The 26,465-nt window shown below is 44.7% G+C and overlaps 1 long non-coding RNA gene across 2 annotated transcripts; it reads right to left on the bottom strand.

Annotated features, from left to right (window-relative positions):
* Positions 1 to 235: 235 nt before the first annotated feature.
* LOC133933212 (uncharacterized) lies at positions 236 to 26,325 on the bottom strand. Of its 2 annotated transcripts, none has more exons than XR_009912038.1 (4): positions 26,220 to 26,325; positions 17,069 to 17,189; positions 15,943 to 16,025; positions 236 to 433 (listed from the first exon to the last, which is right to left on the bottom strand). It is a non-coding gene; the product is annotated as an uncharacterized LOC133933212 (long non-coding RNA). The 2 variants fall into 2 exon arrangements; XR_009912037.1 differs by lacking the exon at positions 236 to 433 and adding an exon at positions 15,719 to 15,820 and having other exon boundaries at positions 26,220 to 26,324.
* Between the last annotated feature and the right edge of the window lie 140 nt (positions 26,326 to 26,465).

Raw genomic sequence — 26,465 nt, 5'->3', positions numbered from 1 at the left:
TTCACTTCAAATTGGCAAAACACGCCGGTGTTGCCGACCGTCCTCCATCTTTGTAACAACTGTGAGAAGTGGGAAGGAAACATGACGCCTTAAATCTCTGACTGCAACAAAAATAAATGGCGCCTGGCTATTACTGTAGACAAGCCAAAACAAAAAAACACAAAAAAAAGAGGAGAAAGCGAGAAAAAACGTCAGGGTCGATTTTAATATTCATGAATTTTTCTACCAGCTCAGTTCAGCAGTTTCGATTAAGCATTAATTAGGAGCCAGAGGGGAAACCAAACAAAAATAAGGAGCTGAATGACTAATGAAGGTGGTGGAGATGTGGGTAGACTGCCACGCCACTAATGGGTCGGTGCTGTGGGTGCTGCATGGGCAGGAGTGCCAGCGGTGTGGGCGGCCAGACGCACCTCTGCCTACACCAGAGATCACACTGGGAAAGAGAAAAACACACTCTAGCCATGAGAGAACAACACACACTCGCCTCCAAACAGTGAGCAACCCGTTCCTCCTGCAACCCCTGAACACACACAGCACTTTCCAAACCCAACATGGCCGCCGGGGTCACGCTGGAAACGGCTCTTCACTTAGCACCAGGTTTTTTACGCATTAAAAGTCAGTTATTTTACTTTTTGAGAGTTTTGTTTTTTCCTTGAAAAACACAAAAAGTGGACAAAAAGTTTAAGGTCACATGATCGGGATCTCAGGTTTATGCTGAATGTATTTGTGGGTATATTATTTATTCCATAGTGGGAGAATAACTAACCCAAAATCACTACATACAGTGGTTTAAAGGAAGGAATTAATGTATGAGAAATTATTTTACTACATCTCAGCCTCATATAAAGAAAACTGCTCAATACGATGCTCATGTAAACAATGAATTACACAACAGTACAAATTGTAAACTCAACTTTGGAGAGATTTAGATTAAAGTTAAAGATTTTGATTTGCTTCTCATTATTAATAAATGGAAACTTGTCAATGTCGTGATTTAAAAAAATGGTGACACCCCAAAAAAAGAAGGAACCATTATTATTATTTATTATTAATTGAATGAATATTTTATCTTATCATGATGCAGTTTCTAATATAGTACAACTGAATTGTGAGTAATAAAGTAATACAGTCAAATTCAATAGCTGGAATATCCTGCTTTTTAAAATACTATTGTTTTGCATGAAAATCTGCAAACAATAAATTACCTCTGTATTTTTTTACAAAGCATTAAATGTATTTCTTATCTCAACAGTCAGGATATGGTTCCGGCCATTTCATTTATTTATATATTACTATTGAACAATTCAATATTAACAGACCATCTGTAATAATTAGAAAAATATTAAGTTGATAAATAATAAATTATATAAATCAAAAATATATTTTGTAAGTTGATAAATTAGCAGTATAAGCAACTCAGACTTTTACTTTTGAATAAAGCATTTTTAAAATGTGCTTTTCCTTGAGGTTGTGTTAAGCTATATTAGATTATTATGTAAAAATGGTAATTATTTTAATAATATGATTATGTATTTATTACTATTATTTAGATGAATCAAACCGCCCTGAGGTTCACCTGATATGTCAGTTCTAATACGAGGCTTAATTATTTGTGTACTTACTTCATGCATTTACAAGAACACTATGTATATGTATGACCGCACCACAGCCGAATATATTTATCAAATATGAATAAACAGCATAAATATGAATTTGGCATAACATTTTCATTCATTATTGTCCTGGCTTTAAAATGTCAACCAGGGCACAATTTACATCCTATAAATATTTCCATCTCCATTATTCCTCCACTTATTTCCCTAAAACATTGAGTTAAAGTGAAGCAAAAACATTATTTTCCTATATCGCTTTTTATTTTTATTGGCGCTTTATATGAAAACAGCCTGTTGTAAAAAAGAGCAACCTAATCCCCACAGGATCAGAGAAAGAGGAAGAGGAGAAAGAAGGTTATCGGTTCTTTTATCTGTTTGAGAAGGAGCTTTGCAGCCTCCTCTCCCAGTAACACAAGGATAAAGGGAACAGGGGGAAAAATAAATGATATTGTTACAGAGGTATTATCTATAAGCCTGCCCATGATATTTGAATCGTATTGGTGAATTGTAATCAGGTATTTTAGCTTAGCGGTGTTGGTCTCCGTGTTGAACGCCTACCATCTGGTATTGGACGACAGTGTGACAGACAGAGGGAGGGAGGGAGGGAAGGAAGAAGAAGGGGGGGCTGAGAAAGAAAGAGAGAGAGAGAGAGAGAGACAGGAAGCCCTTATCCAACGGAGAAGCCGGGCGACTTTAGTTTCCCAATCTCTAAATCTACACATTGTAATGTAAGTCCACAGACAGGAAGCCCAGAGCAAACAGTATTTGTATGACCAGATACCGGCGGCAGATCCCTTCCAATCACCAGGAGGAAGTCGCCTGCGCCGCGGCTTTGCTCACTCGGGGCTCGGTGAGGAAAAGAGAAACAAAGCTGGAGTTTAAATTACTGGGAAACGGTGTGAAGCCGTGTTATAATTCACTTTTTTCATTATTTTGCTTTCAAATTTCACAAAGCTGGAGATAATGTTCCTGGAGATGGTTTGCAAATATATGTGGTTCAGCCGGGAGAGGTTTTTTTTCTCGAATGAGGAACAGCCGCTGAAAATGAAGTCGGTGAAGTAGTGTTTGTGCTGCTAATTTCCTGAGAGGAAATCTGTAAAGTGGCGTTAAACACGGCTGGATTAACTTATTAGAGCGGGGGGTGGGGGGTAAAATGGTACTTTTCTGGCTCCTGTGTAGTTAAGCCAATTTCTGAAAGACAATAATTTTGGTATGTGAGCACATTATAGACTTAGAGTCGTGTCAGAGCCTCTGCTGCATTTAAACTTCAAGACCTAGTTGAATTGTGAGGCATCAAATGGAGACATCTTCATAAAACCTTTAAATAAGACCATAAAGGCATATGCATTTCCCTTTAATTCTTTAAAAACCTGCCTTTGTGGTATGTTTAAGTTCCAATCGGTCAAACAAGGCCTTTAAAATAACTGCATATTCCTCCCCCCGGAGAGAGAGAGAGAGAGAGAGAGCCTCATCTGTACCGACTAGTTTTGACTCCATGACCTCAGCCTGTCTGATGAGAACTCTTGCTGTACCGTTCGACGGCGCTCCACCGAGGAGAGTCCCGGTGCAGACGTCCCTGCCGGCTGAATCACCGCCCTCGTTCCCCGGCTGCGGCCGCGGCTCGAGTGCCCTTCAGCCGCCTCGCTCGCCCCTTTTCAAGTGACCGGAACCCGAAGTGCCCCTGTGACGAGCAAGCGAGTAGCCGGTGATTGGTATTTGTCTTTTTTAGTTTGGCAGCAGCTCGTCAGTCATGTGCAGAAAAAGGAGGATTTATTGTGATGCACGTGGGGGGGTGGGGTGTGGGGGGGGGGGTAAAGTCTGTTCTGGTGCAACTTGAACATGATATGAACATCTCGTCCGGTCAGCGAGGGTCAAACCCGGAGAATAACACTGATTATCAGCAGCAGCTCTGGGTGAGAGGCCCCAACTATTAACAAAGGGAGGTGTGTGTGTGTGCATGTGAGGGAGGAGGGTGGGGGGGTGAAGTTTCTCTTTTCTTTCTCTCCGCCTTGCCACCTATCACAATTCATTACCACAAATTAGGGTTCAATAAAATTGCTATTCAGAGATAATTAGGAGTTGGGTTTGCGGTGGCGGGGTCGGGGGAAGGCGGGGGGGGGGGGGGGGGGGGCAGAGGTAGGCGGCGGCAGTGAGGCAAAGGGTGGGGGGGGAGGGAGTTGCCTTCCACATGTCATCATGACCCAAACTAACAAACCGAGGGTCCGCAGCTGGGGCAAGTGAAGTGAGACCCTGATCTGCCCCCCCCCCCCCTCCAAACACACACACACACACACAAAAAGAAAACCAACACACACACACACTTTCTCTCCCCGTCCTCTCACCTGCTGAGCTGGGAGCCGCTCCAAATTACACAAATTATTTCAGGCCTCTCTTTCATTCTCGTCCTCCTTCAGACAAAAATAAGTGGAGCAACGGCTCGCCGACAAACAGTGATCCCACATAAGGACGGCGGCTAATAAGGTTGTGTGTCTGTGTGCGCGTGTGTGTGTCTGTGCGAGTGTGTATAAGTGGCTGACTAAGAGCAAGAGCTGTGGGGTCGTACAAGCATACGTGCACCGAGCTGAAGAAGGTTTGTGTTTCATTAATTAACACTTTTCCTGAGATCTTTGCATTTGTGAAGGAGTGAAATATTTGTCAGGTGAGAGAACTTGTGTTTAATTAACGTGGAGATTATGTAAAGTATTTATTTTTGGTGATTCTCAATTAAATATTCAAATGTGACAATGAATCTAAAAGCAACAATGCTGCAAATAATACAGATTTGTCAATGTAAGACTTGTAAAATTAGAATAAAGTGAAGAGATAAATAATTAATAATCCCCCGTAACTGAAAATATTGATTCTCAATGTTTCCTCCATTCAGTAACTCTTAATTAAACAGTGACAATATGATGAGTGAGTCACTTGCAATAAAAGTTTAGCTTTAAACTTTCCTATTTTTGGAAAATGCAGAGAAACAAACATGATCATAAAAACAGCAAAAAAATGCCTTTATTTAATGTAAAGAAAATTATATTTTCTTTGTAGATATTTTAACTGGAATAAAAACAGACTAAGGATATTGTTTTAGGCTAAATGTTGGACATTTTTGGCTTCAAAACAAAGCTAACTTTAACCTAGGTTTTATTTATTTGTTATATTTACTCATTTCATTGTAATGCAGCAGAGTTACCTTGAAGCTATTTTCAAATGGAGTCATTTATTGAGACCATAACAACAACTAACAAGCTTCATGTGGATTTTATCCCTATTTGTTTTGTATATGTTTCATTCATATCCTGTTTTGCTGTTTTCTGATCATTTTTAAAACTGTAAGGTGTTTTGAAATGTGGCAATAAATAAAATAACTAATATTTTATCATTATCAATGGATAATCCAGGGAAATACATAAAGGTGGCACTGAAATAAACCCCCACACATGAACTTCAACAAGTTTTCTGTGCTCACTCATTGCTTTGGCTGCACTTTCTGACATTCAGCTGCTCTGCTGAACCTGTCAACTTTAACTCCACTTGTTCTCTCTTATGACTGTTTGTGCCCTCCATCCTCCTCCTCCTCTCCTCCTCCTCCTCCTCCTCCTCCTCCTCCCCTCCTCCCATCTCCTCCAGCTGTCTGTGTGCGACTCTGGCTGCGGCCCCAGCGCCACTGGAGGGGCCGTGTGAACAGGCCAGTCCGGTCACCTCGCATCAGTGTCGGGCTGGAATGCGCCGTGGCCCTGGCCCTGGCCGGGGACACTACTCTGGGGGTTGTAGGGGGGGGAGGGGGGGGTTGCGGGTGGCGGCTGAGCAGGTGCTCGGTTAGAGAGCGGAGGGGGAAATAATGTTGATGTCATGTCCCCGCCACCCATTGTGGTTGTGGGGGGGGAGGCATGGACACCAGGGGACACAGAGAGCCCGTGGGTGTGCCTCTCTAGAGGTCACCGGTCCAGATTGGAATCACACTGCGAGCCTTTACTTATTAAGTGGCTTTCTGTGCAGCCGACGGTTCGCCAGCGCTACACGACAACCAAGCCTGTTCTCTGGCACAAAAAGACCCGGTAAAGAGACACCAGCGCGCTATTGAGACATCCACTCTCCGGCGCTGTGTTCGTCTCAGCTACGACCAGACACTGTGAACAAATATGGCACATGATACCAGAGGTGTAGGATTCCTTCCCCCTCTCCTCGTTGAAAGAAGTCCTTTACACACCAAACAGAGCATCGCAGACTCTCTGATCAGCAATTATGCACTTTAGAGGTATTAAATACTGCTGAGGGGGGAGCGGGGGGCCTCCAGGGACCACCGGCAGTCCGTAAATACACTTCTCTCCGGGAAAATGAAAGGAAGAGACCTGCCATTTGTAGACATTATTCATGCATTGAATGTAAAACAATTATGTCGCATATATTTCAGGGTATTTACTTGCTGCGTCTTGTGGAGCGGCGTGTGTGCACAGACGATGACAACTCTCCCAAGTTATTTGCCGTGCTTGCGTGCACACATTTGTGTTTATCAGCCGCAGCCATCTATATTTATCACCGGCACAGGTCAGAGGTCGCCCGTTTCTAAGTGGCGAACTGGCACAAAAGATGATCATCACTTAATATGCCATAATAACCCGGTTTCTCTTTGATACTCGCTGTGTACATTTGTCTTTTAAAGTGATCTAGTCTGGCAATCTCACCGCCTCCTCTGTAATGTATGCTAATGTGAGTAAAAACACTTTGGATCGTCTCTGAGGAATAAGAATCCATATTGGGATTCATACCAGCAACATTTTTCCACTTTTGGCTTTGAGAAAAGTTCTCCAGCGGCCAGGGAGTCTCACCAACTTCATATGTATTCTTTTCATATTGTTTCCCCACAGTTGTGCCTGTGAGCGCAGCCTGGTGAGTAGCCAGAGACTCCATTATTCAAACAGGGGTCCTGACACCAGTTTGTGGCTGAATTGCATTAACTCACATGTAACTTGATTTCAGCAGCGAGAAGGAAATGTTAATATTCACCCCGGACTCAGCGGGGCCTCTCCCAGCGCTGGATACTTACGTCTTTTGATATGTTTTTACACGAGATTTAACTCTGCACTGGAAACACGATGAAGATATCATCGGGTAGGAACAGAAAACATGGATTCTGACTGATTCTGATTAACAGAAAAACTTTGAAACTGATAAACTTTAAATGCTTTGTAGTTATTTGGGTTCTGTGTAGTTGACCAACACATGGATTCTGCTGCACCTCTACTGGCTTCCATTTGGTGAACTGAGTTATTTTAATGGTAATTTTTTACGTTAAATGTTGAACTTGTGTGGGAAAATCAAAGTGGAAGTTGCAGCGAGATCATTTAAACAGATTCATGGTGTAAAAAATTATGATTTATTGGACTTTTTGCAAAACTAGCTGTTCAGGCTTATAGTTGGTCGTTTTAAATACACGCAGACACGAAGCAGAAGTGAATATTTATCATATTTTAAATATCGGTTCAAATCCAACTTTTAAAGATTATGGGAGACAGTATTCTACATTGGTAAAAGCAGCAATGCAGTAAAGTATTTATACAACAGTGTCCCCACAGAATGACAGAAAAATTGTTCTGTACTTGAGAAAAATTGTTTTTCAAAACGTGGGGTGTTTGATTAGTTGAGGTTTGTTTCTCGTGGTTCAGCGTGAGACTCACAACGTCAAATCCGATTAAACAAAACTTCGGTTCATCAAAAGTGAGGAATAACTTCCCACTCCCCTTTCCACCTCTTCCCATTATCAACTCGACAACAATACCTATCCTGAAGAATAAAACAAACTCCCGTCTCACATGAAGAAACGGTGGCTGTGGCGCGGCGAGGCCTCTCCGAGTGTCACTCCAGCTGCACGGCAGCTGTGGAGCACCCTGGGCGAGAGGGCTTACAGGACGGCGTGAGTGACGCGGCGCCTCCACGATGAGGAGAGGGGAAGTGACAGGAGACAGTTGCTACACACTGTGTCACGCTGGCAGTGTCACACCTGGCAGCTGTCAATCACCGCGCTGCCTGATATCACCGGAGCCTCTGCCAAACATGCCGTGAGTGGTGTCATCCATCCACACATGAGCACTGGCTCTACTCTGACTGCACTCATCCTGTCACTGCAAGTCAGAGAGAGGGAGAGGAAGAGGGGAAAGGAACGAGGGGAGAGGAAGAGGGGAGAGAGGGAGGGAAGCATCCATCTATTTACATATGGAAAGGTCACAAATAGCCTGCAGGCACTGTGCTAATTAGAGAATGTGGCGAAAAAAAAAAGTCCAAAGATAAATTGAAAGACAAAAATGGAGAGTTATCTAAGTATGCTTGCGTAATGAAAGTGGGGATAAGGTGAATGAAAGGAGAAAGGAAAAGGCTGAACCTTATAAAAAGAACATTCTTTACTGAAGGTGGAACCCAGAAAAACAAAAGGAGCCGGGTGAGTTTCAGCTGCTGCAGGATTCTGAACCTGTCTGCACGCTCTCACCGGGAGAATCGTGGGATTCGAGCCGGATCGGTAACCGACCTCCTGTCGTGCAAACCAACGTAGCTTTAGCTCGGTGGTTAGCGCAGGCCTCCACCGGCAGACACTGACCATATGATGGTGTTCAGATGACCGGGCGTGTGTGATCTCCCTTAGCCAGATAAGCGAATCAACCTTTATAATTCATTGTGACAAGCTGACAGGCAAAATGAGTGTAAAATTTTATACTTACATGCATTTTTGTGTCAGATCACCGTCTGTGCACTTGTTTTTCTGCCTGGCCATAGCCGAGGGCTCCTTTCTCCGCGGGCGTTTCACGGACTTTGTTTCCAGGCCTTCAGACACATCGCCCTTCGCCCTAGTGAATTTGCTGATTAATTTTGGATGCTCCCCTTAATTAACACCCCAAAGGAAAGTGTAGATTTCCGCGCCCGCCTTTGCTGCGGAACAAACAAAATGAGAGTCTGAAGAAGGATGACCTCAGGGAGACAGACGTGCTGATGTCCAAAATGACATTACAGGAGCAATGTGAAGGCCCCGTGACGCCGGGCCTAGACCTGGACATGGGCGATGCCTCAGGAGCTCCCAGGCCTTTTAATCAGCGGCTGGAAATGAGCTCCCTATTAGTCTCATTTCATTTGCTTTAGCGTCGGTGGAGAACCAGGCCTTGCATGATGCCACCCGACGCTTGAAACATGCTGTTCCTGTGCCAGTGCTGGTGCCGCCTCCGGCCCTCGGTCATTAATTGGTGCCACTCTCTTACTTCCAGTAAAATTGGCAGATGACGGACAGGGGGCGAAATAAAAATGTGATTTCTTTCTCTTTTTTCTCCCCCTCTTCGCAACATCAGAGTGGATTTCACTAATTGGGTTGAATGGCGCCCATCTCTTCTTGTGACAGCCAAGCAGGATGCATGAGAAGCTGCGGGCAGCTTGGAGAGCTCTCACCCTGCCATGCCAGCTCAGAAGACACGCCGGCAGGAGGGGGGCGAAGTCGCAAAAGACACGCTGAGACAAAAGAGCACAGCCAGAGATTGCACGCTCACTTTTCCAGAGACCTTGAACAAACAAACTTGCACTTTGTCTCGCTGAGGGCGAGAGGATACGCACGTCAGCGCTCGACCCGAGGGAAGAAAATCAGCTGCCGAAAATAAACCCAACAACTTTCTGCCTCCTTCAGCGGTGCATCACCCGGAACCGCACATGTGAAAAATGGGAACAATATCAATGATGCTACGAGCTGACCATCTTGACATATTTATCCTCACTATTTTGAAGCTTTGGAGCTGAACCCCCTCATGTCTTCTGACGTTTGACATCTTCCTCTGAGGACCACACAAGACACCAGGGATTTACCCTCAGATTGTATGAAATGTGAATTAAACGACTCCCCGGTGACGGCTGAGGTTAGACGTACAGTTTACATAACCGCAGTCTAATACAGTGTCCAATTAGAGCCATTAAAAGCACATCCGATCCGCCTGCCTCCAGTAAAACAGACATGGATGTTTGAGCAGGTCCTCCCAGCTCCTCGTTGGACAATTGTCCACTTTGTGTTCGGTGCAGTTTCAGGGACAGGAGAAGGGGGGGGGGGGGGGGGGCAGAATTCCCATTACAAAGGGACAAGAAGTGCAGGTGTAATTGGGATATTTGGAAGTGTCTGGTTTCAGGGCCGGTCGGAGCTGCGGTGAAACGAAGCTCTGTAAGACTAGAGCGACGGCAGGAGAGGCTGCCCTCTCGCTCGCCTCTGCTCTTTCACTTTTACTCTCGTTTCTCTCGCCACTTTTCTTATTTTCCGTCCGTGTGTATCTACGTTCGAGTATCGCTTCCTTCTCTCTGCACGTCTCCGCCGGCCCATGTGAGGCTCACCCCTCCACACACTCTACACTCCCCCCCCGCCCCTTCTAGCAATGATAGCGGCTTGATCGGGCAGGTATGGGTAACAAATGAGATCAATTAACGTGTCCAGCAGGGGCACCAACCCCAGGGTCCGGTTGCACTAAACAGGCTGCTCATCTTTTGTTTCCCCTCTGCGGGATTCCATTTGCAACTTCATCACTTTCCCGGGCCAGAACAACGGCGCCCATTGTTCCACCGCGCCCCCTGAATGGAGAAGGCCCCAAAAAAGAAGCCTGGCCTCTTCCCCTGGCAGCCTCGTGTATCTTTACCATCGAGGACAGGGGGGGGGGGGGGCAACCTCGGCCAGATGAATCCCCGCTCCGTCCCCCTAACCTTCGGCACTGCCCCCCCCCCCTCGCCCTGCCCCGCTCTCGACATCAACGAGCTCGATTTGTCGCAAATTTGTTTCCCCAGTTCCCTTTAATTGAAAGACTTTGGCGCTAACAAGGAGCTGATTGAGCTCAATAATGTCACTGGTGAAGGCCGAAACGCCGGAGCAGAGGCCGGGGCCGCGTAAATACACACCTCGCTGTGTGTGTCGCAACATCAGATTACACACACACACACACAAACTGTGGAAAGGGGAACCTTGCAGCTGTATCACATGTATCTGTAGCTGTTCTCTTTAGCTAGGACCTGCAGACATTTTGTTCAGTTTGTCTTTCTGTTCCACGTGTTTGTGGCTCCTCCTTCTCATCCTGTCATTTCTGTGTCCGCTGCGTGTTAGAAACATCATCACCCCCCCCCCCCCCCGCACGAAGAGATGATGAATCAATCGCTCTTCCAAAAGACGTCACCCGGAACCAGCGCTTGGCGATCACTCTCAGGTGTTAGCATATTCCGACAGATTTTCTGGAAAACATTTACAAATTTCACCTCCCTCCATATATGACAACCTAACGAAGAGGAGCAGAAATAGGTGCAATTATCATGAGTTAGAGACGGGGGGGGGGGGGTGACCATCGAACCTCTGAGCGTTCATTTGAATCTGCTTGATGCATGTGATGCTTGCTCCTCATCTGCCCCCCCCCCTTCAGTCTGTCCACCGCATTTAGACGGGATTGTTTGCGATAACCTTGTAATCAGGTTGGCTTGGTTGACAGCTCACCATTACCCTTGATAACAGGTCTGCTGCAACCCCCCCCACCCCCCCCACCCTCCCAAAGTATATATATATTAAAAACAACAGACAAACCTACACTTTCTGATGTCTTATTGACGGAACGCTGGCCCCGTTATCTTTTCCACGTAATTTGTTTTCAAGAACTGTGATTTACATTTCAGTGGGATTACACCTTTTAATGCTGCACGCCGGCCGAGAAGTGGGCAGCCGCTGAATACGCCACAGCTCCACCGCGGGAGGAGGAAGAGGGGCGGTGGTGAGTGTGTGTCTGTGTGTGTGTAGAGAGAGAGAGAGAGAGAAAAGGGGGGGTTCAAACGATGCATTTCCAAGTCCTCAAGTGGAGAGGATTACAATTACAATTAAAAATCAAAAGGCCTGTGTGTCCATCAAACGGCTGCCCATAACCCTTTGTGTACCCAGCGCCAAAAAAAACGTGGCTAGTGGAGGGTTGGCAGATGCAAAACGCTTTCCCGCTTAATTGTGGCGTATTACCGGAGCTCGTTCATCGGGATATTATGCAATAAGTGTTATTTCAGGCAAGAACGCGGGGTTCTAAATGGCATGCTAATGCGAGTCCCTTGGCAACGTGTTAAAGAAAATCCATGCATCACCATTAAAAACAACAGCGGGGCCAGTGGCAGAGTTCAATCATCTTGTTTTGGATATCGCCTTGATGTGGTACAACAAGTTCACCACAGGTAGAATACAGGATCGTGCTCATGACAATATTTGTCTGTGTAATACGAGAAAACTTTGAAATTTCCTATGTTTTTTTAGCTCTTGGATCAATTACAAATATTCTAGCCAACAGAAATTATCAGTAAATAAAATAAAAGAGGACTTTACGAGTTTTGATTGGCAGAGTAATAAACATTATTTGACTCAGAATCGAATACATTTCTTTCTTCTTTATAAATATGAGTTTCTAGGAGCTGCTGATTTTATATTCCTCGGCCCCCTTGCACACGTCTTAATCATGTGCATTATTTCAGTAATTCAGATCACAACATTTTACATAATTCCTTGTTTATTAATTTTCTCAGACAGTCGGTGGAATTATGTAAAACTCGCTCTCGACGCCGCTCAAATGCAGATCCTGTGTTATTCTAACATATTCGCTGACTTGGAGGCAAAGTGTCCCAATTTAAATGAGAATTACACTTAAATGTCACATGGGTTTATCTAAATGTATAAACAGTGCATTTATTATATTAAATTTGGTGAATCCTGAATGTGGATTGCGGGAGCAGGAAGGCGAAACGTGCTCCGAGGGTTATGACTTACTAATGTGTATTTTAAACTGTAAACGCCTGTTTCCCAGTTTTATTTACACGGCACCTGAAGAATCGCTCTCTTTTTAAATTTACTGCCGTTGGAAAACCTACAGGAACATCATCTGCTTTTGTTGAATTAATGCAAAATCATTAGCCGGCAGTTTTTGGAACCTGCAGCTCCTCGGGAAAAAAAAAGAGATAAAGCCGCTGCCTCCATTCACGGCGTCTCCTGATAGCCGCCAATCTGTTGCCTCATACATCTCAGGCCAAATTATAAAACGGGATTCCTCATTCAGAGGTGGAACGTGTGAATGCGAGAGTGAGAGAGAGCCTCTAATGTCTTCTTTTTCCAGAATGGCAGCAAAACAAGGAGATTACGGGGGGAGAGGGAAACTCATTTACCTCATCAGTGGCCTTTGTACGCCTTGAGTCAGCTTTCTGAGGCGAGGACGCCTGAACTCAGTCATCATTGGCTGGCTGTGCCGAGACACACTGGTCCCTCCTCACTCACAGGAGACAACACACTCACCACAATACGCCGTCCTCCGTTTGGACGCTCAAGTGAAAGCATTCAAATATAAACCATGAATGAGCTGTAAAGATAAATCTCAATCAAAACTGTGTGCAAGCGAGTAGCCTTTCCCCGTCACATGCCCGGCTACACACCGACACACACACACACACGTGCACGGAGGATTGTTTCCATATGGGACACCACATATAATAGCAATAGGGTACATTAGATCTCTTCCATACAGATGTTCACCTCCATTGCCGCAGCAGTTCGGTCCATCTGTGTTTACAGTGAGCTGCTTAGCGCGCGCCCGTGTGGAGGGAGGCATATCAAGCATATGGACATTTTACAAAAGGTTACCCTGCATAAATTAGGCTGAATGGCAATCTGTTGAGGAGAGGTGGCTCCCTGCGAGCACGAGGTGGTTCCAAGGAAGACGGGCTAACAAAAGCATCTGGTTGTTGTGTAGCAAGGGGCCGACGCAAAACCAGAAAATAAGAGTTTAAAAAATAAAAATTGTGCATCTGGGAATGTTGCAATAACAACAGATTGTTCCCACTTTCAATATTCTGCATGTTAAATATTAAGAAATGATAAATTAAAGAGCAGAATTTAAAAATATTAGTCGCAACTAGTCAAAGTATTTATGTTTCATTTAGATCCTCTTGTATTTCGTCAAGTATTTTTTATTTTAGATCTGCAATATTAAAAACTTCCAATTAAAAGTGTTAACGTTAAATAATATGATTTAATACGTTTCATTTGTGCAAATATTTCAGACTCAAAGTTGTTTTTATTCGATTCTGGAGGAAACAAGAGCTTTAGATTATTATCTCGTCTTAGAGTGACATCTAGTGGCCAGTCGACTCATTACACCACAGTGCACCTCAGTGGTGTTCAAAGTGTTTTTATATGTTTGAAAAACCCAACTTCCGTCTATTTACTGCTTAATAAAGTGTGACTTTTATATATATAGATTTAAATGAGGCTCTGAGTCCATTTAAGAAAATTAAAATGCAATTAAAATGTATATTTATGGATCATTTTATCAGAATTCCCCATTTCGACCTTTACAACACATTATTTGGTGATAATTACTATTTCCACTCATTCCTGTCAATCCAAAATACACGTTTTCCTTCAAACTGCTGCAGAAGAATCGCACCTGATTAATAAGAAGCGTTTCACATCTCCAAATCAAAATCAATCCACACGGGCATCATGCAAACTGGCCTTTCATACACCCACCGACGCCTCTGATGCATTTAGCCTAATCTGCCTATGTTTGCTCTCATCTGTGAGTTACCTTCATCGCCGTGTGGGTGGTTAAGATTGATTAACAATAACAGCAGCTGACTACGCAGGAATAATTTACCAAAAACAAAGCGTCGGTGAATGGAGGAGGCCAACAATGAGGCGGAAGGAGGAGGACGACTCGCCGCCTCCTTGTTCGCCCGAGTGTTCTGATGTCGGCTAATGGAAGCTTTGTCACGCAGATCGAGGGCAGGGGGGGGGTTCAAAGGCGAGCGGCCGTCCGGCGACAACGCCGCGGCTTTAATTTCGGGAGGTTTTGCCATGTTTGATGTCGGCTACTTCTGCTGCAGATGCGGCTTTGATATGAGACGGCGGCGCGGCTGGTCGAGAGGGAGCGAGGAGCGGACGAGTCACCGCCGAGAGGAGCCCGGGCCGGACACGAGGACGCTCGAGTGGCACCGGATTCATATTCATGCAAAGATCACACAACATCACACATGTGTGGCAGTGACAGTGGCTGGGGGGGGGGACAACGGGTAGATTTTCATCAGGGGGAATTAACCTCACCATGCAGCGGCAGCCATGTTTCTACAGGAAATACACAACTTTCTAAAGCTGAAACTTGCACAACTTAACTCTGTGGTTGTTTGATCATGGACGAAGGACAAAAAACTACACACCCAAGCTACAGCGGGTTGAAGCATCATCACTTTACAGTAGCCTTCCTCTCTTTATGGTCCTGAAGCAATCACAGGTGATAAGCATTGACCGGAGTTGACTAATGCCAGAGAAACAAATCAAAAGCAGGACACAACAAAGACGAAAGACGAACGTCCCCACTGTTACGATTCCTTCTATCTCCCCTCGTAAATTCGGTCTTTGGCAGAACTCTGTGTTTCTAACCGCTGACACCTCGTCGAACAATCCCTTCAGGTTTGTAGCGGAGCGGTAACAGCCCTTAACTCACCCTTCCACCGTCTTTTCATGGCCAGAGCTTTTGTTCTACCACATAAAAGGAGAAGGGGTCTACACGGGGAGGCCGCGAGACACTTTGAATAACACGCAGATCAATAAAGACCATCCAGCATGGAGATAATGTGCAGGTCGTTGAAGTGTCATCCATAGTGCTCAGAGAGAGAGAGAGAGGGTTCACGCTGTAGGTCGTCTTCCTGCGCGTCAGAGTGCGGTGATGTCAGGGCCCCGGTACAAATGTTCGCTTTGATGGGGCTCAAAGCTCCAAGAGAAACCTCAAGGTTAAATCATTGTCTCGTGAGTGGAACAGTTTGAAGCAGCGGAGGAAATCTGGATGTGCAAAGTGAAACCTAAAGGAAGCTGCAGCTAGTTTTCTTTGGGTGAATTAATATGTGAAAGAATAAATAACTAGAATGTCCCCTTATAGATATCAGTCCTCTTAATATGTCTGAAATTATATGTGATTGTTAATTTAACATCTTTAGAAGCAGCAACAGTGTTTGTTTATTAAAAGGTTTAAGAACCGGGTGTTTTACATCATCAGCAAACGTGCCACTCCCACGGAAATCCGAGGGTAAATGTGAAAATGTGTGTTTTTCAGTGTCGTAAACAATCTGTTGTCGTGTTCCTTCAGATCCAGAAGTCAGATCTGAACCTGCAGGCCTCATGGAGCGTCTGCCGAGGCCAAGGTCTGCTGAGTGCGGAGGAGATCAGCGTTATCGCCGGCTCCTTTCACTCTCCCCATGATGAGCTGTGCTGCCGAGTGTGTTGTTGCCTAATTCCCTCTAACTACAGCCCTGTGTAATCACATACCCCAATTAACCACCTCGGCTCCCGGTTTCCTGCATCGCGCGCGCCGCCCCGGCTCCTCGCCACGCCGCGTAATTAGCTTTCATCTGAAAATGAAAAGAAAGGAGCACCTCAGCAATTGTGCAGCCACTTTCTCTTCCTCCCCGTCTCTCCCCATCCCTCCATCACTCTACTTCTCATATCATAATGGGCCTGCAATTTCAATCAGATGGATTTTAATCGCAGACACTGAGGAGGATTGGCCCTCATCCTGGTCCCTCCTTCCACCGCCCCCCCCCAAAACAAGCAGCCCACCTCAGTTGATAGCTCGTGCTTGTGCTTGAGCAGCCATCGAGGAGACTCCTTGTTGTGACTGCGTGGTCTTAGTTTGATATTTACAACGGATTTGTTCCTCTTCTGTGGAAGTGATCCGACCTGTGCAGCACTGTAGTGATTTACATCCACCGGAATGTGAAAAAGACTAAATAAATCCTGTGGAGTTGTGTTTAGCGGTGAGATTCCAGGGATTACATAAACAACATGTATAATATCAGGTCAGAATATTAGAATATTAGAATTCATTCATTAAAATAACTCTTAAATATGTTATCTTGACCGGTTCAATCCCTAACATCCAGAAAAGAGAAGTCTGGTTTATTAAAATCCTAAAAATTTGACACAGACGAGTGTCAGCCCGTTTGTGAGCTGCCATCTTGGTTTTTTGAGACCAGAAGTAACCATATTAGGGGGAGCAGGGGGCGGAGCCTGAATGAGCACTACATGGCGAGCACTACACACCTCGACCCACACCCACTGGATGGTGTTAGCTGTCAATCACACCTGGGTTTCACGGCCAAATACATACTGTGCTCATTGTTAATTTTACTCTAAATAGATCATAAACTAAAACTTTTACATCATAATGTGTTGAAGAAGACTTGATACTAGACATTGAGACATAAAGTCTTTTAGGAAATTACTTACTGACATGATAAATCAAGAGAGAAGTAGAGTAATTTTCCTAACGACGTCTTATTGCACCCTCTGCTGGTCATCTGAGAGAATACAGGTTTCAGGCACTTCCACATTGGCTCTGCGTTATTACGTCAATCTTTATTATAGAGTATATGAACACAGAGAGAATTCCTACCTCTTGTCCTCAGGGTTTTGCCTCTCAGGTCACAGACGTGTATCGTCTTGGTGGAGGTTCCTCTTCAGGATGTCAGCAGATGCTGCTCAGGGCCGACAGAAGCTCCCGCACCTTTACAGGTCTAAAAAAACAACAAATAAAGATTTAGTAGTTTTGATTTCCTCTATAAAGACACTGGAACAAATCATGAATCACAAATTCGCAGTAAAGACAGTCAAGTAACCATATGTCCTTGGTCTCAGTCTTGCAATCTAAGTGAATAAAAGTCAATATTTGCAGAGATTTGTAGTTTCCTGGTGTGACAGTACGTTCAGGGCTCGAGCAAAGAAAGATTTCAAGCCCTGACCCTGTGTTCACTTCCAGGCCTTTCCTCTCTCATTTAACACCCTGGAAGTCACAAAGCCTTAATTATTTTTACTTCATTTAACCCTGTGACAAAGCTCTCGCGGTCTGAAACTAAAAGTAAAGTTTGTCACGGAGCGAGGCAGAAGCTGCGGCTCCCCGACAGCACAAGGCCTCCCTGCAGATCCAGGGTGAGATGATATCACTAAGAACGTATCAGCAGCGTGAACGCTCCTCACAGGTACGGCGGTAATGTGACAAGAACACTGCACTTCGTTCTCACCGCAGGAGCAGATCCAGCCGGGTGAATCATTGTTCAGTCATACAAGTGAGCAGCCTGTTAATGACACGCCCTGACATTTAACACATAACAAGGTGTTTCATAGGCATCGCCTTCGCAGGCCATTTGCAGGCAGAACGAAAGGCGAAGACCTTTTAGTTTGAAAACACGGCGAAGGTTAAAGACTGCTTTGAGTTTCTGGTTCTCGCCGCTCTTCTTCTCCAGCTGCTCCTTTGCCTCTGGATCCTGTTTGTTCTCTTATCTCCTCTTGTCCTGAACGAATCGATGAGGCGCTGGTAAAACCCAGAGATGTTCATCGGCCGCGGACTGCTCGAGGAAGAGATTGGTCCAGAGCGGAACAGCGGGGACAAGATGGATCGAGGTTGACTGGGTAAACCCTCAGAGAACACGTCCACTTTCTGTCATAAATAAAGTTATTAGAAACATTAGCAGCTGCAGTAGAAGTAGAAGGAGAGCCTGTAAAAACATTTGTATCACTAAACATCCTCCAAAAACGTCCTGTCACGTTCCAACTTCCTGCTCAAATCTTCATGATGAAGCTGTTTTGTCACATTTCATTAACATGTGAAGTCCGGAGGGACGAATGTGAAACAGTTCTCATAATCATTTGTTATGTCAACACAACTTCCACTGAATAATCTTCCCATTTGTGCCGTTAATCACATCCGCAAAGTTTCCACGAGTGCCGAGCCGATGTTCAGTGATCGGGAGCAGACATGGACAAGTGGACACGAGCGTGCAAACACATCCTGAGACACAAACCACTTCTGATGTCATTACCTTCGCAGCACAATGACAAAACAAGGCTGCTGAACATATTTGTGCAATTGATACGCTCTTTCAGTTTCAATAGATTGTGTTTGCAAAGCAGGGCGGCCATTTTTCATTTCGTGCATCGCCCCTCGTCGGGTAATTTATACACTGGCTTTTCATATCTCATGTGCAATAACAGAACAAAAGTGTGTGTAGGAGGGTTGATCTTCTGTCGTCAGCTTTTGATATCATTCAATCAACTCTGAGTGTGTGGGACGCACGTGTGAAGAAGGGCTTTGCTCCCCATGTTATCTTTTAAGCTTGTCCAAATCTGACATTTCTGAGCATTTAGCTGGTCGACCTGATGCTTATCTCCCTGTGCATCAATCCTTTATGCTGCATGTGGCAAATTCACATCTGTTTACATCGTGGAGGAGATTATATGGAGGTGGAATTGATGTGAGATTAGCACTCCTACTATGATTAGGGGAATACAGACCTTGGATTTTTAGTTTAGATATTTTAAAGATTAAAAACCACCATGAAAAAGTAGAAGATCACATAGAGAATCAGACCAAAATTCTAATGTATGGTCCTTAAATTACCATTTTCAATCATCAAGTGTCGAATGACGAACTTTGAACTTTATGGTTTTTGCACGTAAATATCCCAGATGTATTGTTTTGTATTTAAAAAACCTGTATATCGAGCTAATTCTGATCTAAAAGAGATGTTCTTGTTCACGTCTGTGCCGTTATTTTAATTTCCTCAAAGTTACATTTACTCCATCCCACCTGTACCCAGGTCAGATTCTATCGGAGGACTCCTCTTGGTCATTTGTCGTGGGAGACCCTCAAAGCAGCATCGTCCCCGCTGCAGAGTCACGGTGACCCTCTCTCCTCGGAGGTGTGCCTACAGAAGAAGAGTTTATCCTCTTAATAAATAAACCTGGAACCTAAAATCACAGGAACACAGGAGGGATCATAGCTCCGCTGCACTCGGCTCCTCTTCGTCGGAGAGGGATTATCTCTTTCACTCGGGGCGCACGTCGCTAATTTCTCCTGCCAGGTTCGACTCCAGGAATGCACCAGGGAGATTGGCTGTCTCTGCTTCTTTTCTTTCTTTCTCTCTCTCTCCCTTTGCCAGTTTCTCTCCTGCTCCTCCACTCTCTCCTCCCCTCCAAACCTGGCTCCCGGACTTGTTTTATCTTGCTGCTGCTGCTGGGAACACAAACCCCAGTGTTTCTTTCTCCTCATCCTTTTCTTTGATGATGTTTTACTAATTCACTTGGCAGGCTACAGAACCGTATTCCTGGGACTCAGGGCTGCACACATGAGCCTAAAAACAAGATTAAGGTGCACACCTCTTGTAAAACAGGTGTTGTCAGCATCTAACAGGTTGAATTTCCCTCTTCTTCTTACCTGATGCAATCCTTGTATTATATTATACCTCACTAGACGGCAGCGGCTTCTTTTATATTTAGCAGGGGGCTTTATTCATTTTTTTCAAACCAGGACAAGCCAAGTAGAAGTCTAATATTTACTTTAAAGCTTCATCCGCTGCAGAAGTCTGACTTTTGACTTTAGTTTGACATAACACGTGAAATACTCAGGCAGCTGTGAGTTCGATTAAAACGTCAACATCGATCTTGTGTATTCTCTATAGACTATGATACACACAGTTAATCATGTAAACAAATAATACAACAATCTCTGTTCACACCATCAAGTTTGAAATCTTCTTCTCCAATCTCTCATATGTGTGTGTTTCTATCCTTTGTGTTTACTCGGTGCCTCCAGCTGGAGTCTCTCACCTCCGGCTAATTCTCACACCTGCTGATGAACTCCACAGAGCGGCAACGCACTATAAAATCACACAATTCACAGAATTCACAGGAGCGGGTCATTGGTTTCATGCTCACTCAGCGACTTCTGATGAAAAGCAAAACGCAAAGATAGGTTTATATAGAAAGATGCAGATTTACCTTCCCCCTGATTGTTTGTGGATCTGAAGGATATTCACATGTAGTTATCGATAAATCTCTCTACGGATTATTGAGAGTAAGAAGAACCTTTGAGTTAGATTGTGTTTGGTTTCTGGTTTACGACTTTATTGTATTTTGTGATTGATATTAATACATTTGATGTCTAAACCTAATTCAATGAAACAGTGAAACGCTTCCTCTCAGTGTCACCCTCAGCTGACCCGGCGTCACCACCCGTTCAAAATTCCTCACTATATGTCCCCCCCCCCCCCCCCGTCCCTCTCACTTTGTGAAGCTCGGCCCGTGAACGCAGCCGGCATCACAAGTGTCGCCGCCGTCACTGCCGCTGTTATCCAGTCTCCCCGGCTCACTGTGGCGGCGGCGGCGGCGGCTGCTGAGCTGTTTGTTTAGGAATCTGGGCCTGAAAATTGTATTCCATCGACCATGCTCGCTATCAACACACAATTATCTGGGTTAATCATGTGGAACTGTGGCAAATTCACCTGGGGCTCAGGAACTAATGACATTCGCGTCTGGCCCTGCTTTAGTGAAATGGCCCCGGCACCTGCAGCAGGAACACAGAGATTGCCAAAGAAAATTTGGTCTCATTTCGCCCACCTCAACGCCCCCCCCTCCACCCCACCCATCCCTTCCCCCTTGCCCCTTTCCCTCCGCTCCTAACCGCCGCCACCCTTCCCCCCCCCCCTTCGCAATCTACCCGTCTCTCTTCCCATTTCCATCCCACTTTGCTCTTAAATTTGTTAATCTCTCAGGTTTCCTCGTTGTTTTGTTTTTGGTTTTTTTCCCGTGGCGAAAGAGGGACACCGAGACGCCGCGCCCGTCCAACGCCGATCTTCACGCCTCTCGTATAATCACATGTATATATTTCCAGCTCGTGCTACCTGTGTAACACCTGCACAGTCGACGGTGAGAAGGTGAGGAGGTGACACAGACGGCGAAGATGATATCTTGCAAACCAATTTGTGACTTTGGTTCCGGACAGACAGCAACTTGTGTTCTCACTGTATAATTAAGTAAGTGATTGAGTGCAGTCAGCAGGGTGTTGATGCTCTTTCTCCATCACACTTTCTCTCCCTTGCTCTCTTTGTCTTTCTATCTCTCACACAGACACACACACAGACACACACACACAATCATACACACCACATAGTCATTCCCACCAACTTAGAGGAAGTAGAGGAGCTCAATGCTCATAATTATACATCAATACAAACATATGTTTCCCAATCACAGATGCCATCCATGTGTGAAATGGGTGTCACACCGTTGGAGGTCTCATTATTTGTGAAGTGTGTGTGTGTGTGTGTGTCTCAACACCGCGGCTACCACCCACAGCGGTCGCAGTGACTATGTAATAAACCTCCTCTGCATTAATCTCCAGCAGGACGTCTGCGTGCTGAGTGAGCCGTGCATCGGATTCTATTTCCAACAGCTCTCGTTGGATGTGAGGTGTGAAACAAATCCCTCGTTCCTCCGGGGACGAGTCGGTCAATGTGGATGGATTCATCATTCCGGTGGACGCCGGTACATGAGGTGTACATTGGGCTTTTCTGTCACACCTTGCGTGCTGGATAACTGAAATAGATAACGGTTGCAGGGTGGGGGTGCAGCGAGCTGTGGCAGAACACAGGGGTCATCGCTGGGGTCACTGGAGGCTTTGATTTGAAACACAAAGAATTAGCTTCTGCCAGCTTCGACCTAATTAACATTATTGTTATGAGTAACGAGACAGCCCTCTGCCCCTTAAGGCTTCAGGTTCAATGTAAAACCTGTTTTACAGTAAACAAACTAAAGAAAATCGAACTCCTCTTCCATGTGCATGCGATTTGATATTTTAAAAACGATTCAGGAACCCCTAGGTCCCATGAAAAGCTCCAGTTCATCACCTCCCAATACAATTAGACTGCATTATTTAAAAACTAGGTGTTCCTAATAAACCGACAACATTTCTCCACCTACAGCCGCCTCACTGGGCTTTAAATAACCCTGTCTGCACACATGTCTCCAGTACAAAAGGATGTGTTTGCACACACATTTCTGCACACAGTAATATATCCAAGGCCATGACTGTGTAGTGCTAATTGAAAAATGTTCTCCAGAATAATCAAATTTAAAGCTTAAGGATGCATTTGAGCCCACATAAGAGGCAGCACCAGGGCACACACACACACTTATAAACACTGGGAGCTTGTCTTGTTGCTCTAGAGTCCGTGACATGGTTTAACAGTCTCACAGGATCCATAAAACGCCCCTGAAGGCTTCATATAATCTCTCCTTTTTTCCTGCTTAATAGGAGATAATACAAGTGCGCACCCCGATGAATCAATATGCAACAGCGGCTTTATTTTGATAATTAATACCAGAGTCGGAAATAGATTTGTGATTTGGCAGGGCAGGTCTGATATGACTCTCCGGTCTCTCCTTCTCCCCCGTTCCACTCCGTATCCACATCCCATTGAACTAATCTCATTCTTTTTTTCTCCCTCTCTCTCTCTCCATAGCGCTAATTCTTTAACTAAAGCCTGTTATCTCATTAAAGGCCCCGCGATGGGATTCGATGGCATCCTGACATCTGTATTCATTCCCCTCGAAATTAGTCCTGACACAAATTTAATGAAAAAACACTCAGAACAGCGGAGATTAGACATCATGCCAAGTATCACAGAAGGGAGAAGAAGAAGAAAAAAAATCATCTATTTAGTTTTGGTTTCATTTTTGGAAGGGTGGATTAGCGCCGTTCTTTTAGCACCAATAGCTCGACTGGTGAGGCCGACGCCTGCTTTGACTCCTTTACAGTCGGATTGAGACGTGGAGGTGTGTCTGAGACTCTCAGGCAGGTGTTCTGGAGTGAAAAGCTCTCAAGGTGAGGAACAGTAAGACGAGACAAAGAGGCCGTCACCCCCTGAACCTCGGCAGATAAACGGAGGACGCATGGGAAGTGGATTCCCCTCTCCACCTAACGTCCCACCTCCTTTTCATTTCCCACTCCTCCCTTGTTCCACCAGCACCCTCCTCCCTTGCAAAAGCCTGTGTCGGTTGCAGTCGCTGATAATTCCCTCTGTTTGAAAAAAAAAAGGGGAAGAAGATGAAAGCGTTCATGGATGAAAGAAACTTGGATTTAATCTTTCTCGCAGTATTTCACTCCCTCTTCCAGAGCACAGTGTTGATCGTTTTCTCCGGGAGAAAGTGCGAGGAGCGAGGGGAAGAGGCACGAGCGAGGGAGGGAGGAATGGAGGGGAAATAGGGCTAGAGCCCATTTGGAGCCACAAAGCCCAGGTGAGGCGAGGTTGTGGACTAGTTCAATAGAATCAGTTTACCCTTGCGAGTGAACACACAGTGACCTGATGAAACGGCGGCCTGGCGAGGGAGCGAGGCCACAGATAAAGAAAAAGCCATCGTTTCCACCTGTGCCTCATTTGGCCGTGGCCACGATAAGGCCCTCGGCTCTCAGGTATCTGTGGTCACACGGTAAGAGGCCTGTCATGACGGAGAGATAGCGACTACAGAGTGAACTGCGAGGACGGCGGAATAGCAGCTGTATTCATTATATGAAATTAGACAAAGACCTAGAACTGCTCAAATTGAATCCTCCTGATATCATCCGTGTGCAAGACGTGGAGGGTCCGAGTTCCAGACAGAAGATCCACTCGTGTTTGCTGAGCCGCTGTATTTACATTAAAGGTTACATATACCTTAAACAGATTTTAATTTGAAAATCATCATATCTCATGATTAAATCAGAAACTGGGCGGTTTGGATTAAAGAAGCTTTTATGTGCAGTTTACTGATTGTGTTTGAGAAATTCAAACTTTGAGTTAAGGTCCAGTTTTAATGATTTTAAAACATAAAGTCTAATCTTTAAACTTTTTCATGAAGCTGAGATAAAAGAGTGTTTGGGTTAAGAATGAAATAATAGTTTTTCTTTATGTTGTACTGTTTCTGAGATGTTTGGTTTTAAAAGTTATTTGATGCTTAAAACAGGGTGAGACTTTATGATTGACAGCTGTGACTAACTCACGATTGATTGATTGATTGATTGATTGGATGAATCTCCATCTCTCCTCAGACTCCAGCTCTAGAATGACGTCATCAGTGCAAGATGGCAGAGTTCCTACCCGGGATATTTATGGCTCCATTTCTGGAAAATGGGAGGAAGTCGAGATGCATCATCCATCTTTATTTAGTCTAGATTTAAGTGTAAACAAACATTATTTTTCAAACCTTTTCCCCAGTGGATCACAACAGGGGAGAAGGTCCCTGTAAGACTCCTGTGATGCAACTGCAAAGATCTTGAGTATTATCTGACTGTGCTCAGCAAGTTGGGGGGGGGGGGGGGACAGGGCCGGGCCACAGACCTCATTACCCGCCGCTGACTGGCCTGAATAGATGAAATGGAAGATTGAAAAACGCCAAAGACTGACAGCAGGTGAGGAGTGGAGGGGGGAGGGCGGGGGGGAGGAGGATGTGACAGCACAGACGTGAGAAATTGAATCACCTGTAACTCAAAATGATTTTAACCACGAAAGGAGCAAATTACAGGAACAATGAAGTGAAGAATAAAAAAGGGAGGAAGAGGAGCTCTTATTCTTTTCACCCTAAGAGAGCACCCACTCTGTCATAATAACATTTATTATATCACCGTCTCCTTTTTCCATAATTGCTCGTTTAGATATTGACCTGCGGTTGATTTGAGAACTTTGAAATTTAGACTTCCAGGAAATTCAATTTCCCAATATTGCTTTTGTAATCACAGCTTTTAAGGCAACAAAGACTGACACCTCTCTGCTGCCGGTCGCCAAAGACTCGCCGTTTGGATTGTTGCAAGCGATTTTGTAGCCTGCAGCTCGCCAGCCGGGGCGTGGGGGGGGTGCACATGGCCAGCTCTGGCTCATATCTATGGAAAACTCCAGGTCTGGAGAGGGAAGTCACAGGGGGTCATGCTCCTCAGAGAGGCAGCCCGAGGTCCTGGTGCAGGTTAGAAGGTCTCGGGTTCTGGAGGAGAGGCCAATTTCTTCTACTTGGATGAACAGAGCCTGAATGATTGCGCCCCCTGGGTTTGCCTCCGGGTAATGTGGAGGTAGAGCAGTTTACCAACGAGCACTGGGAGGTGTGGGATGAGGCTGCATCCAGCTGTTAATGGAAGCTCTTTATATTTGGTATCAAGTTATCAAAGTAAAAACATTGACTATATTGTGTGCTTGAATTAATTACTTTATATGCATATATTAATATAATCTATAGATGCAAAATACAGGAAGTGACATCAGTGACTTTCCACATCAAGATTCATTACTTGTGCCAAAATAAAAATAAATTATACAAATGTTTTATACAAAAAGTGACTCAAAGCTGCTATAATTATTAGTATTTTACTATTATTTGACATGCTGTAAACATAACGACGAGCAACATAGATTATGCAATTATTTTATCCTAATTGAACAATACGGATAATAGCATATTTAAGATTGTCAATAAATATCACATGTACACCACTGGAAATATATGTATTTAGAGCTAAGCTAACGTTAGCTCCATGAGGTTAACATTAGCTAAATGCTAAACGTCAAATATGAGGGTTGGATAAAAAGCAGGTGCTACCGTTAGCTTGTTAAGTGGCTAAAGATAGCCCCGTTAGCTGGTTGCTAACTCATACTAATGTAAGCTAACAAGGTAAAGAAGCACGTATTAGCCCCATTAGCTGTTTTTAACAGTTCATTTATATTAAAACACAAACACTAAGAACTCACCTGACTCGTCTGTGTCAGTGCAGATCTGTCTTGTCCCAGTGTCCTGTCAGGGACACATGTTAATGCTAATGCTAACGGTCTCTGAGATTACACTGCTCAACACAGGTGGTGCTAATTAAGATGATTAAGAGAAGCTGTGTTCTTTTTTTTTTTAATTTAGCCCCAAAATAAACTTTTTAAAGACATCAAATTATTATATTACATTTTATTATTTATATTGCATTATATATTATATCACTTTATATC

Source organism: Platichthys flesus, chromosome 22, assembly GCF_949316205.1.
Source record: "Platichthys flesus chromosome 22, fPlaFle2.1, whole genome shotgun sequence".
Taxonomy (NCBI): domain Eukaryota; kingdom Metazoa; phylum Chordata; class Actinopteri; order Pleuronectiformes; family Pleuronectidae; genus Platichthys; species Platichthys flesus.
This window is presented reverse-complemented; position numbering and strand designations above follow the sequence as displayed.